This window comes from Aotus nancymaae, unplaced genomic scaffold (genome assembly GCF_030222135.1).
Source record: "Aotus nancymaae isolate 86718 unplaced genomic scaffold, 86718_ANA_hifiasm-v0.15.2.pri h1tg000040l, whole genome shotgun sequence".
Classification (NCBI taxonomy): Eukaryota; Metazoa; Chordata; class Mammalia; order Primates; family Aotidae; genus Aotus; species Aotus nancymaae.
In genome coordinates, this window is record NW_026988454.1 from 111,754,486 (window position 1) to 111,770,286 (window position 15,801).

Consider the following 15,801-nt stretch of genomic DNA (forward strand, 5'->3'; position numbering starts at 1 on the left):
AAAATTATTTAGTATATTTTATTTCTGCAACTCACATTCTTACTGGTAGGTCAAGTCTCTTCACTGGCAAAATATCAATTCTAATAGTGATGAAGAGTATTTGCTTTTCTTCTTCTATGACCTATCCTTTTCAACACTCAATTGTAGTCTCTCTGTCTTGATCACTGATACTTCTGCTGACTTCCTTGTTAGAGCACTCACTGTATTTCAAAAGTCTAGATTCAGAATGTGACACCTTTTCTTCAGGCCTTTTCTCCATTTTGCTGTCATGAAAAGCCTTGAGGTAAACAATAGCCACCCTACTGAATCCCCTCTCTATCTCTCAATGTTCTCTGCAAAGGATGGACGTTGTAATCCCAGGAACAGATTATCGCCACTCCTACTCTTTGGTAATCCTCTCTTGATCAATTTCCACTCCTAATCTCCACCACCCATACCTTTCCCAGTCTTTGTTTTCAGATAGAGGGCCTTTACTGAAAAACAACTGCAAGAAAGAAAAGACAATTCATTCTAGTGATTCTTGGAATGTCTTCCCCTTAGGGGCACCCTGGCAACCAGGCTTGGAGTAGGTCATGTCATGGAAAGTTCATTTTCAGTTCAGTGAAATGAGGCAGCATATGTTTTTGCTTTGCTATCTTTAGATGCAAAAATGTCACCTCTTGCACCCTTCTTTTCAGGGAAATTATAGACTAAATCTAACATTGGAACTTCTCTCTATTACAAGACACTGGAAACAGGTGTAGACTGTGATGTATTAAATATGTACCATATATTAGAAATATCTGTAATGAATGCAGACATTCTGATAAATAATACAATGTAAGGCTCTTTGTATGATTGAACACTACCTACTTCTCGTATATTTATGTAGCAGCAGTTAAAGAGAACAGGTTTCTTTCCTTAGTTAAATACATTGAAACAGCATTAGTCATTTAGGAGTGTGTTCCAACCTGAATGCTAAGATTTAGATGGTAGCAAAACTAAGCACATGTAGGTGCTCTGCCCTGGCATATTAAATTTTTACTTAGAGAAGGAAACTCTCCCATTAATTATCTGGACTCTGGTGATGGAGGACAGGAAGTAATGGAGAATGTTAGAAATCCATCATTTTAATGTGCTTTTCATTGACAAGGTCAAGTGTGTTTCAGATGCAGTTGATAGCAAAATTCAAAATCCCTGAAATGTAGAAATTTTATACCTTGACAATGTGATTATCATTATATAGATTATGGTGGCTAAAATCGCCCAATCTTTAGGGAGGAGTGGGGATTTCAAGTTGTTAATTCTAACAATTTTGACTCTTTTTTTCAAAATCAGCAAACCAAATGTCACTTTACAGTCTGTGTTTTCCTGGAGAACATGGAACATTTTCGTACTTCCACAGATAAATATGATCACTGCCTTATTAGAAAACGAATATAGAAAGCTCACCTTGTCTTTTCCCAAGATGGCATATTTACATGAAGATGAGGCTATGTTATGACTCTTACTAGGGTGGGAAGAATGCCAATTGGGTGGCTTGGAATGACAGGGATTTATGATACCATCGAGTCTATTTTTTTAAGAAGTGATTGACTACCTAGATATTTGAAAATGCTAAAGAGTAGGGACATATTTCATCTACTCGATTCAACTGTTCATGTAACATCAACCTAGTGCAGAATATAGGGCCATCTCAATACCTAATTATAGAATACTTTACCATGAGGTCAGTACCTTACATTATAGGGAAAGAAGATAATGCAAAGAGAAACCAAAGAAAATCCAGAGCTCCCTTTACCAGCAGTAAAACTTGCAAACTGTCTTTTTATTCTAATAGGAAATTTCCTCACTCAGTGTGAGCGTCTAACAGATGGACACAAGCAGTATCAAATTGTCTATAACTGCTGTCTTTTACAGTGATGGCCATTGAGCACTGTCATGGACTGAATTCCTATCTTAAAACCCTAACCCCAATGCGACTGTATTTGAACATAAGTCCTTGAAGGAGGTTAACTGAGGTCATAAGGTTGGGTCCTAATCCGAGAGGACTAGGGTCCTTATAAGAAGAAGAGACATCAGAAGGTCATGTGAAGAAACAGAAAAAAAAAAAAAAAGGCTATCTATAAACCAAAGATCTCTCCTCTGAAAAAATCAAATCTGCTGACACCTTGATCTTGGACTTTCAGCTTTCACACCTGTAAGAAAATAAACTTCCGTTGTTTAATCCCCTCATCTGCGGTATTGTGTTATGGCAGTTCTAGTGGGCTAATACAAACACTTGGAGGAAACAATGAAAGCAGCCCCTGATATCAGGAGTTGGCCTAGTACTGTTGATGAGCCTTTAGTGTTCCTGCAAGCTGGTCTACCACTCACAGTTAGGTCTTGGTATTCTCCTTTTGAGCACAATCTTAAAGAACATCAACATCAGGCAAAGCCACTCTGTGACCATGATGGATAAAGATGAAAATAAGATCACTCTAGTAATGTCTGAACACAGACAAATTATGAACATTGTCTAAGCCACAAAATACCAAACATACTCCTCCTCTGGCCAATAGGAGTAACTGCTACTTCTTAACCATTTACAGCTCCAGGCCCATTCAATTATTAACACTGTATAAAAAGTTTGTTGAGGTACCTAACCAGAGTTCTTTCTGCTTTCTGAGATAATTCAATACAGTGTGAACCACTGCTTTCTTGGACCATTCCTGAAATAATCCAACCAAAGTCCAAATCCTTTATAACACTGTTTTATTCAGATATTCAGTGGTTTCCCATGACATGTGCCCTTTCTTGCTGAAATAAGTTATAAATAAAATTTCAACTACAGGTATGTGGTTGATGATCTTTGGGTAGAAAGCATTGGCAATTTGAAATGAAGCTAGTCCAAGTTGAGATATACTGTAAGTGTAAAATACACACTTGATTTTCAAATACTCAGTATGAAAAACAGAATGTAGGGCTGGGTGTGGTGGCTCATGATTGTAATCCCAGCACTTTGGGAGGCCGAGGTGGGTGGATCACGAAGTCAGGAGTTCGAGATTAGCCTGGCCAATATGGTGAAACCCCGTGTCTACTAAAAAGAAATACAAAAATTGGTCAGGCGTGGTGGCATATGCCTATAGTCCCAGCTATTTGGGAAGCTAAGGCGAGAGAATCGCTTGAGCCTAGGAGGCAAAGGTTGTAGAGTGCGCCACTGCACTTCAGCCTGGGCAAGAGTGACACTTCATCTCAAGAAAAAAAAAAAAAAGAGAATGTAAAATATTTCACAATTTCATATTGATTATAATGATAACATTTTGGATATATCAATAAATAAAATGTATTTTTAAAAGTCAATTACATGTTTTTTTTTTAATGTGGTCACTAGAAAATTTAAAATTACATATATAGCTTGCATTTCATTTCTGCTGAATTTGCATTGTTTTATAATGTTCCAGAAAAGCCAATAGTTGACCAAGCTGACCATGCATACACAGCATATAATTTTTTTAAAAAACGAAGTTAATTAATCTTATTAGGAGACACTATACTGTGAGTAACAAACAACTCACAAATCTCTGGTTTAACACAACAAAGGTTACTTCTCTCAAACACACAATTCACTGTGGGTCTGAATACCTCACCAGGGAACTGTTTTCCATTTGGCAACACAGGGATCTGGTGGGATATTTATTTCTGCATTGTCATAAGATGGAGGGTGCTGGAGGGTCTTCTACAAGTAAATAAAGTTATTTGTTCCAGAAACACATTGGCCAGATCTAGTCATGTGGTTCTGCTTAATCATAGAGCATCTGGAGAGTATAATCTTCCCCTATTCCCAGAAGAAGGAGAGAAGTGAAAATAAATAGCAATTGTAATATCTGCCATAAAGAGAGAAATGCAAATAGAAATACATGTTCTAGATCTCCAGTTTAACACAAATGTGTGACATATTTGACACAGGCCTAAGATATTTTGCTTAGGAGGCCTGAACTCAGAGGGTATCCACACTGAAACTGAAGATGCAATTTTTAAAAAAACATGCTTAAATCCTCTAGCTCATATTTGTATGGCAACGTTTTGAAGTTTTCAGCTACTTAGATGAAATGTGTAGTTACCAAGAGCTCACAATTCTTTACATCTTGTTCTCATACTAAGATAAACTTTCAAAACAAAGTTAAAGCTGTGTTTTGAAAGTAGTATGTAACAAGCTTAAATAGAAAAAAAGAAGCTTTTTCAGGATCATTGATTTTTTAAAGTTAAGTTGACAAAGCTCTGTATTTAAATCTACATCTATTTCTCTTCCCCCCATGCTTGTGCGTGTGCGTACACACACATACAAACACACACACACACACACCCCTCATACTACTTTATTCAACAAGGTTTCATATCATTAAAAACAAAGTGTCATCCTGGAGATTTCATTAGTTAGAACCATCCCATCTGCAGGAAGATTCCTAAAATGCAGGCGAATTTGCCCTTCTTATCTTCAAAGATCTTCTCCTAGCATCAGAAAAGTTGTTTGTAGTAAGCCCAGGGGAAGGAGGAGGGTCTGACAAGCTTTCTCCTCCCCTTTTGTGGCTGAACTGAGAAGGCTTCTAGTATGACTAATTCTACCAATACAGATCAGTAGGTTAATTTCTGGAGAAGGTAAGCCTGTGGCTGTGTAGGGTAGGAGAAAGGGGGGCTTCAGCACTTGATCTCATTCTACCACCCCCTCCTTTTTCTCCTTTCCTGTCTCCAGGGTCTGCCACTGCCCTCCTAGACTGCTAGCCCCCAGCATACAGCCTGAGAAAAGGGAGCTGTCCGTTCAGTACCAGGGCCACGTGCAACCTGCCCGCCAAAACACAAAGAACTGAAATATTAATTAAAAAAAGCCAATCTGCTCAATCCTCCGCCCGCAGGCAGGCTCTAACAGAAAACCGCATATGCTTTCCCTCTCTCCTCAATAAATCTTCATGTGGGCATTAAAATACCTAAAAGGATTAGTCATTAAATGCTTGTACATTTGGCTTAATTCGAAAGAAACTGTATGTCACAGGGTTACATCAGAACTGCAGTTTAATCTAATTTGCAGTATTTGCGTAAATGCTTTATTTCTTCTACTGATTGTTACAGAGGATAATATTAATATCCCAAGTGTCCAGAGGGAGAAGGTTAACACACCAACACAGAAATGAGCTGGATGCTGACTGATGTGTAAAACTATCAAAGCTTCTTTTAAGGTGAAACACGCATAGAAAAGAATAAATGGGAGTGTGGCTTTTCCTCCTCAAGCTGCATTTATTATTATTATTTATTATTTGATCCTAAGGTAATAAGGAAAATGCTTTTTTTGAAAAGGATTTTTGCACTTCAGTTGGATGTGCTGTCCTACATATTGCATTCAAAAGCTGTCTATATGGTGACAGTGAAACAACCCTTCAAAGGATTTAATTGCAGAATCATTCTTATTTTCCTCTGAGGAAGTTCTTTGTAGCAGCAGCATCCAGTCCAGTTATATTAGCCACACCCCATCCCCCACCCCCCACCCCTCTACCCCTCCAGCCCTCTCTAAGCATTTCTCCTTCCACTGAACTACTGGAGCATGTATTGTCTGTATTATGCATCTGCATCTGGCCCTGATAATTTACTTTTTGGTCCACCTACTTATTTTTGTACATGGTTTATATAATTTACCAGGCAGTAAGTTTTCGGGCAAAAAGGGATCAAAGCCTTTATCTAGAAGAATGTGTTTATTCATTAAATAATTCTGTGCAAGCAGCCTGCTGATTTTTGCTCACAGTATATTTTCTGAATTTTTTATTAATTACATATTTTGGAAGCATCCTAAATTTATGAAAAAATCTGAGTTCCTGCCTTCTTTCGCCAGAACACCAGGGAATACAAGCCAATGAATTCATTTAAACATAGATATTTAAAAATTCAAAGTTTGCATTAATTTTGGTGGAACTGGTTTTTAAGTTCCAGTGAGATATCTGAATACAAAAACCAACACTCGATTGTCCAAATTTTATCTCTCATTGAAGTCTGAGTACCCTTGGACTGGTGAGGAATTCATGCCAATCCAGGGTTTTCCTTTGTCTATCATGTGTTGTACAATATGGACAATCTGATTTCCTCTGCCTACCAGGAAGTCTGGCAGTTAATATTTTATTGGCATATCATGCAGATGGTGAAAAGAGACAATAGGTGAAAAATTTGAAGCATTCCTTGGAAGAGAAGAAGGTTGTAAAGGAATTCAAAGTAACAGAGTTTATAAATGAACCAATGTGCATTATTCTTCATAATAGGTGGGTGGATATCTGTATATTGTTATAAAAAGGGCACTAGAAGAAAGATGTTTTCTGTTCCTAGTTCAGTCACTAGTTTTCACACCCATTGAAAATCTCAGAAACTCTCTTGGTCTTAGATGCCTCGCCTCTAATGTTAAGTAGGTATACCAGGTATCTTTCAGATTTCTTCCTGCTCTGACCGTCTTTGATTCTTGTGTGTGTGTGTGTGTGTGTGTGTGTGTGTGTGTGTGTGTGTAAGTTTTGCTCTTATTGCCCAGGCTGGAGTGCATCTACCTCCCGAGTTCAAGTGATTCTCACCCCTCAGCCTCCCAAGTAGCTGGGATTACAGGTACATGCCACTACACCTGTCTAATTTTTGTAATTTTAGTAGAGAAGGGGTTTCATCATGTTGGCCAGGCTGGTTTCAAATTCCTGACCTCAAGTGATCAGCCCACCTTGGCCTCCCAAAGTGTTGAGATTACAGGAGTGAGCCACTGTGCCCGGCCTGAGCTTCTTTGATTCTAACTGAAAATTTTCAACTCCTGAAGTTTTTATTTCTAGTCCTGTCATGCCATTTGCCATTCTTCTTTTGTTTTTATTTTTGTTTTTCTTTGAGACAGAGTCTTGCTCACTCTGTGGCCCAGGCTGGTGTGATCATAGCTCATTGTAGCCTCAAACTCTACTGGGTTCAAGTGATGCAATTCCTACATAAGTTAAAAGTTATCTTCTTTGAGTTACTGTTTTTAGTTTGTTTCTATGTAGACATAAATAATGTGGAAATTTTAGTCAACAAAGATTAAATCATCAGAATTATTACAACTTTTATTAATTTTCTCTGAAAATTTACATATCATTTGTTATGTTTGCTCCCACAGACCTCCTATATCTTGAATTATTGTGGAATAATTAATTCTTTGTTAAAACAAAATCATTATTATTGTTTTCTTAATAGTTAGCCAGGATCTGACTTATCATCATAAAAATTTGTTTGAATTTGAAGAAACTAGTGATTCAAAATTAAACTGATTTTGATAATCAATGTTAGTTATTTTACCTTTCTTTGGATACAATTTTAAAATGCTGATTAGCAATAAGTTAAATAAATTTAAATCATCACAATTAGTTATTAAGCACCAATTATATTTGTATACCTGTAATATCAGATACTACAGAAGACACTGAAAAATGCATGGAACATTATTTTTGCTGTTTGGGGACTTAAAATCTAGTTGGCACAACAGTATATAAATAGATAAAAGGTTAAAAATACATAACAAAATGTTATGAATGGCAAACCATGGTATCAAAATGTGACTTCATTAAGTGGAGCAGATAGTGGTATAGGTTAGTTTTCTGGGATGTGGCGAAGATGGACATTGTAAAGCAACATAGTCATAACCTAGGCATTGATATGTGGTATTGAAAATCAAAGTAACAGAATTATAATAACTTATTCACATTTTCAACATTTAGCTTTTCTTCTATACATTTTATTTCTTCCCAGTTTATTATTAGAATATACCATTTTGTCCTTTATATAAAGCCTTTCCTTTCTGAGAAACTCTCATTTTTTTTTAATTCTAAGAAAAGAAACGACACATTCAAAGCATAAACCTGAACTTCCCATGAGACTACTTGGACGATAACTATATAAGAGAGATACATTAGGGAAGAAGTGCAGGTCATAGCATATCAAACCAAAAGCATGAGCCTAGAGTCAAGTTTGGTATATTTTGTTTGTATGTGATTATTTTCTGGCCAGCTCTACAATTTAGACTTCCCCAAATAAGAACAATATTTCTGCCACTGAACAACAAATTGAGCTTCTTTCAAAGCAATAATCTAACCGAGTACTGCAGACTCAGAAACTAGACTTGATCCAGAATAAACTAGGATAAATGACTCCTAATTGAAATAATGACAATGAAAATAAGTGAACCCTAGTACTGCCCATATGAGCTTTTAAGCTAAAGGTGCTACTTTGTTAAAAAAAAACATGCATCATTTCTAGTGGTAATTGTAGGGTAGGAAAGTTTCGGAGAACATATCTATAAGACTTTCTAATATCATCTGTTGTCTATAAAAATACATAATATTTACATCTAATTTGTATTTTGAAAAATTATTCTGAGGAAGTTTCTGCTATGACAAACATGTTTTTGCTAATATATTCTGTCTGTTACATTTGAAACACATTTACAAACTTTGAAAAGAGAACTTAGGGTAAAGAATGCCATTATAATTAAAAAAATATATACTATGTTCTGTACAATAGCTTTGTTAAAATAATGTTTGAGCTATAGTCTTAGAAATATGTGGTGTGTTCAGTAACCCAGGCCCAGAATACACATATAAAAACTTTAGGACCTTAATTTAAAAATATAATAACTTATCAAGTGAAGGTTGTTATCACTTGTTCACAAAATCTTTTATGCTCTTTTAACCAAGAAGTGTGTGTGTGTGTGTGTGTGTGTGTGTGTGTTCATTAGCCTTGAATCTAGACTGACCTTAATGTTTCTTTTTTACTAGCAAAGTGCAGTGAAAATGATTCTGAATGACTTTTAAAACTGGAAAAATGTCCATTGTTTAGGCTGGGACACTTACCTTGGGGGCTTTTTTTTCCACGAGAAATCTTATAATATTCCAAAACTTTTAAAGTTGGAGGAAGCAATTGTTAGAGTTTTGTAATACATATTATTTTTGTATGTTTGTATGTTTCTACCTTTCCTTAAATATCCTCTACCAGTTATAGTAGACCTTATTTCATCTTTGGTCAAAGTAAAGATTGAAAAAATATATGTTTATCTTCATGAAGCTGACACTACTTTTTGGCTTCGCCCAACCAAATAGCTAATTATATTGGTAACTGCCATGGCGTTCCACTTTCACTTGCCTTAAGAAATCAACAGACCTATATTTGCCTTATTGCGTTGTTATTTGCCCTTTGTCCTCAGAAATGTAGTTCTTAGTAATTATCAATTTGACAGACGCTATATTCCCTACACTGTGCTAACTATGTTAGCATAAAAATAGGGTCTTTTTCTGCTCTTATCTTCACAATTCATCTGACATTAGATGAATGCTTCAACTCTATCATATCTATCATTTAGCCCGTGAAAAAGTGAAAGAGCAAGAAATGGCCCTATTCTACCTTTTAAGGGCACTATCAGGAAACTGCAGACAGTATTTTATTCAAAACATGGTCAGTTGGTACATTTAGCTTCAGTGGAAGTTGGGAAATGTAGTCTTATTTCGGGAAACAGTGGGACCAACTAAACTTCTATTACTATAAAAGAGAGGAGAATGGATACTGGAGGAATGCATAGCACAGAATATTTGTCCATAGGTTGACTTACTGAATTGGCTTCAAAGCTTCCAAAATGTCAGTGAAAATTGTAGTAAAATTTGTAGTAAAACAGAGGTTTGTAGATTACCTCTGAAATTAAGATGTGGATCTATTGATCTCTTAGGTTCCAGAGAAATCTTCCCAGAATTGAATTAGATATTTAAGGGTTACAAGGGAAGTATAAACTAGAAAAGACATGAATTACACTCTACCCTAAGACAAGCACATCAGAAAACCCTTAGGAATAGATAGAAAGTTGTATAGTACATTTGGTAAAACCTAGTAGTTTAACAGGACTGTCATGGAGAATGCTTTTGCACAAGTGAAGTACAAGTGCCTATGCTGGAGCTAGTTTGAAATGTGTCAAGTAAAGAAGTTCACAGTTAATCTTGGAGACACTGAGATCAACTAAAGATTTTAAGCAGAGGATAGCCACATTTACACTTGTTATACAAAATAATTCAATATTAGTAGAGCAGAGTTGTTTTTTCCAATTTTAAGTTATTGGATTACCAACTTTTTAAATTTTGTTATACCTACTGAAGAGTCCAACTCCAGGTCAAAATACCATGTGTGATCTTTCAGGCTCTACTATAGGCAACGACAAAGGATTTGCATGACAGCCTTTATAAGGGACAGTTATGCTCCCCACTAGGTTTGTTGCACAGCCAGTGCACTGTATTCTTTCAGAGGGAGTTTCAGTGAAGAACTTGCACTGCCACTTTCTCCAGAAAGAACTCCAGAAGAACTCAGAGCCTCTTTGGTTTGTTTGGGCTTCCTGGAAAATGAGACAATTCCTCCCACCTGTGCTGCATGTTATCTGGTCCTCTCTTGGTGCTGATGCATGGGGACATATGGAATATTAAGGAACTGGTGCCTCTTTTTGTCTCTTGCTTACATCATCACAGTAAGTAAATAAAGGGTTGATTACTGCTTGAAGTTTGTCTTGTATGAGTGAACCTTAACACTTGGAACTTTGACACCTATATACTACTTTTCCATTATTTACTTATGCTTTTTAAAAATTAACTTTTAAGAAGTTCTTCAAGGTAGCCTCATCCTGAGCATTGATATGCAGGAAATAATGGTTTGGTGAATAATGCTATAATGAATGTTCTCATGTTCATAATAGCCATCTAAGTGTCCATCAGTGGATGAATGGTAAAAAATGTGATATATACACAATGGAAGACTATCCAGCCTTAAAAAGGAAGAAAATTCTGTCATCTACAACCACATGAATGAATCTGTAGGATACAATATTAAGTGCAATAAGCCTGGCACCGAAAGACAAATACCTTATGATCTTTATATGTGGAATCTAAAAAAGTTGAATTCATAAAGGCAGGGAGTAGAATGGTGGTGATTAAGGATTAGAGGATGGAGGAGAATGAGGTGATATTTGCCAAAGGATACAACATTTCAGTTAAATAGGAGGAATGCTTTCAAGGAGGAGTGCCATAGTCACCATACTGTACAACATGGTGACTACAGATAATAACAACATATTGCATGCTAGAAAATTGCTAAGAAAATAGATTTAAGGGATTCTCATCACAAATAAATATGTGAGGCAATGCATATGCTAATTAGCTCAATTTATCCATTCCGCAATGTATACATATTTTAAAACATAATATTGGACACCATAAACAAATACAATTTTAATTTGTCAATTTAAAAGCAAATAATAAAAAAAAAAACTAAAAAAATGAAAAAAGTTGGATATTTAAAAATGCATATTGCTAAGTGAAAAAAGCCAGTCTGCAAAGGCTACATACTGTATGATTCCAAATATATGACATTCTGGAAAAGTCAAAACCATAGGAACTGGTATGTCTAATGGAATAGGGGCAACTTGTGAAGGATCTAAGAAGATTCGTGGTTGCCAGTGATTCACAGAAAAGGGGAGCTATGAATAGGTGGAGGACAGGGCCTTTTTAGGATGGTGGAACTATTCTGTATTATACTATAATGCTGGCTACATGATACTATGCATTTGTCAAAACCCATGGAACTGTACAACACAAAGTATGAGCTTCATGTAAACTATGGATATCTATTAGTAACAATGATGTTGAATCAGCATTGGTTCATCAATTGTAACAAATACACCACACTGCTATTTTTCTGTAAACCTCAAATTGCTCTAAAACTCAATTTTTTCAAAGTTGGTTTTCACTGTAAATCTCAAGCTATGGCCGAGCTAGTAGAATGTGTCTTACAACTTAAATATAAGCACTCTATTTTTAATTTTTTTACTAAGTTACTGAAAATTAGTTTTAAACATAATGAAAGTAAGAAATAAACTCTAACCACGCTGTCTTGGTACTTGCACATAAACTTTGGGTAGATGTAAAAGGGGGTGATGGAGCAGATGGCTCTCAGTGATTTAGTGGCACACATTAAACTCAATTAGGAAACAATAATGGGACTTTTGTGCCATATAGAGAGAAACTGTGTGTAATAATTTTTTCATGGGAGGAAATACTCTCTGAGCTTATTGGGTAGGAAAGTACGGAGAGAGAGGAAACCAACTTTTATGTGCTGTTTATTAAGGACAAGACACTCTTCATATGCTTTTTTAATCCTCATGACAGCTTTTGTGTAAGATGAGTAGTTGTTCCTTCATATGCATGCTCCTTTATCCCATAGTTATGTTGATGTTACATATGGCTATCCAGCTGGAGACCTCATTTCTTAGCCTCTCTGGCAGCTAGGCGTGGCCATATGATTAAATTATTTCCAATTGAATGTGAGTAGAATTGATGCATGTAACTTCTATATTCTTCACCTAAAGGGAAATTATGCACTTTCCATGTATTGCCTTCCTCATTCCTTTGGTGGCCATCACCCAGTTTCGACGAAACAGATGAAGACAACACCCTCAGGTTCTTGCTATCTTGTTGCTCTTTCATACCCTGCAGGAGCTACACATATTCCGCTGGAGTTGCGGTCAAGGCAAGGCACAACTGCTGCCAAAGACACTGTGCCATTATTGCCAGCAACTGAAAAATCCAATTAGATAAATAAATGGTCAGAGAGCCCAAATGATGCAAGTTGCAGTCAAGCCTACTAGGGCTCCAAAAAGGGCACAGGGAGGTGTAGAATGATTTTTTTTTTTTTGAAGTTAATGAGAATAATTAGCACAAGTTTTTCGTAGTCTATTTAAGAGGTGGGAGTGCTATAGAAACCACATATGTGGGTAGTCCGAATGCAATTTTAGAAATGTATTTTAAGTCTGTTTACCTAAAATCTATACTTATTGCTAAATTTTAAAAGTAATGGCACATCCCACGATTACTTTTGCACCAACCTAATAATTTAATTTTAAGATAAGCAACTATTACGATTTTATTCAGGTAATTCTGACTAGGAGGTTGGTTATATGCTATGGTTGCCTTAAAGATTGCCACATACCATGGTTAGCATATTTCATACCTTGGTATCTTTTCTGCAAAGCCTTAGGTGTACTTAGTCAAGATTCCTTGCCACAAGCAACTCAAACTGATGTTATTATGAAGGAAGGAAGGTTATTTAAAAGATTTCAAATGGTTTATTTAATTGTCAGAAATTGATTTGTAAAACAGGCCAGGTAAAGGTCCCAAGAAGTGTGAATTTCAGGCATAAATCATGTCTTAGAATTAATTGGGTGAGGGCAAGATTGTCTTTGCTTGTTGAACACTGGATACTATCCTGAACCACTGCCAATGCCTCCAGCATGGATCCTCCAACACCCTTGCTTTCCATTCTACTAGCTCCTGGAATCAAACTTGGGGAAACTATGTCTGATCCACCAAGCCTAGTTTCTGTGTTATGTTTAGTTGCAAAAAAGGGCAAAAAATAATTAGTATCTAGTTTTTTAGCTTTTTCTTCCCCCATGGAAGATAGGTTCTTTCACCTTCTTCTTTTTTGAGATGAAGTCCTGCTCTGTTGCCCAAGCTGGAGTGCAGTGGCCTGATCTCAGCACACTGCAACTTCTGACTCCTGGGTTCAAATGATTCAGCTATTGTGCCTCAGCCTCCCTAGTAGCTGGAATTACAGGAACAGATCACCACACAAGGGTAATTTTTGTATTTTTAGTAGAGACAGGATTTCACTATGTTGTCCAGCCTGGGACAGGTTTTTCCTCTTATCAGGCCCTACAAAGTGAAGAATTCCTAAAAATAGGGGTGGGATTAAAATACTGGGAGTCACACATGTTACTCTTAGACAGGAACCACCATTTTGCAACTACATCCTAAGAATATGTGTATATAATATGTCCAGATGATACAAGAAAAAAACCTGTATCTTAGGAGAAAAAGACAGTAACTGCTACTGACTAATGTTCTTTTAGCTCTAATTGTTATACTGATCTGTCACTGGTATAACAACTTCTTTAAAAACTCAAAGAGGTAATGCTAGTGTAGAGTAAATGGAATCATTTAACACTTACATAAGCTGGGCATGGTGGCTCATGCCCATAATCCTAACACTTTGGGAGGCTGAGGTGGGCAGATCACTTGATGTCAGGAGTTCAAGACCAGCCTGGCCAACATGGTGAAAACCTGTCTCTACTGAAAATACAAAAATTAGCCAGGTGTGGTGGCAGAGGCCTGTAATCCCAGCTACTCAGGAAGCTGAGTCATAAGAATCTCTTGAACTTGGGAGACGGAGGTCCAAGATTGTGCCACTGCACTTCATCCTGGGTGACAGAGTGAGTCTGTCTCAAACGAAACAAAACAAACAAACAAACAAACAAACAAACAAAACCCACTTATGTAAGTGTCTATGCTGAAGCATAGAAAGAAATAGAACTCATGCATCCCAAGACTTTCATAGAAGGGTCACACATGGTTAATGAAGCTTCATAAATTTCATTTCAAATTTCTGTATCAAGGGTTCAACCAAATGTATATGTTCAGTTTTAGCTCAAACAGATTATATGTTACATGCTACTCACAAGGACATTTTAATAGCTATACTGTTAAAAAGGTCTAATTATCAACACATAGGCAAAATTTTATTTATTTTCCAACTCAAAATCATGTGTGAAGATACCATTTTTTCATGTTGTCCTATAAATTTGGGACTAAACCAGGAGTTGGACTCCATTTCAATATTTATTTTTCTCTTTGTATGCTTGAAGAATATGTACTAGTACTATTTTTCTCTATCTGGAGAAGGTACATCTTGAGTTGTAGCTCCCAAACTCTTGAAAACTTGGCTATGATTACGTAATAAGAAAGCTGGGTTTCTTTTGCATAGGGTAGACAATGCTGGAGTTTAAAATTTTTATTTCGAGCTGACACTAAAATATATAGAGCACAGTTTAGATGTGGACATAATATGCCAGAAAATTTCATGTTTAATTTTTGTGTGGAGTAGCAAGGATCTCTGCTTTGAATAGTGATTCAGAAATAATTTTCTAGTTGGAGAGACAATATGCTTCAAACATATGTTATTCAAGATTGGAAAAAGTTCCTGAGTCCAGTCTTAAATTATTTCTGAGAATGTCCTGTGCAAGGAAAGTGAATTAGAAAAGATTTGATAAGAAAAATTCATTTGCATCCCCCGTACAGCAGAGAGCCTGTTAAATGACATTTAAAAGAGGATTAAAGTTGATTTCTTACAAGCTGTAGGATAATCACATTTCTAGGCTAAAGCAGAATTAGGATTTCCAATTCATTTACAAAGTAACCAATATAATTGGCCAAGGCCTCCACAATACATTTGATTCTGGACATAAGATGCTTGTGTCTTTCTACCTCCTTCAGGCCTTTGCTTTTTTTTTAAAATTAAAATTGTACTTTAAGTTTTGGGGTACATGTGCAGATCTTGCAGAATTGTTGCATAGGTACACACATGCCATGGTGGTTTGCTGTCTCCATTCCGCTATCACCTACATCAGGCATTTCTCCCAATGTTATCCCTTCCCAACCTGCCCACCTGCCACTGTCCCTCCCCTAGTCCCCCAGCCCCCAACAGACCCCAGTGTGTGATGTTCCCCTCCCTGTGTCCATGTGTTTTTATTGTTCAACACCCACCTATGAGTGAGAACATGCAGTGTTTGGTTTTCTGTTCTTGTGTCAGTTTGCTGAGAATGATGGTTTCCAGATTCATCTATGTCCCTACAAAAGACACAAACTCATCCTTTTTTATGGCTGCATAGTATTCTATGGTGTATATGTGCCACATTTTCTTTATTCAGTCTATCATTGATGGGCATTT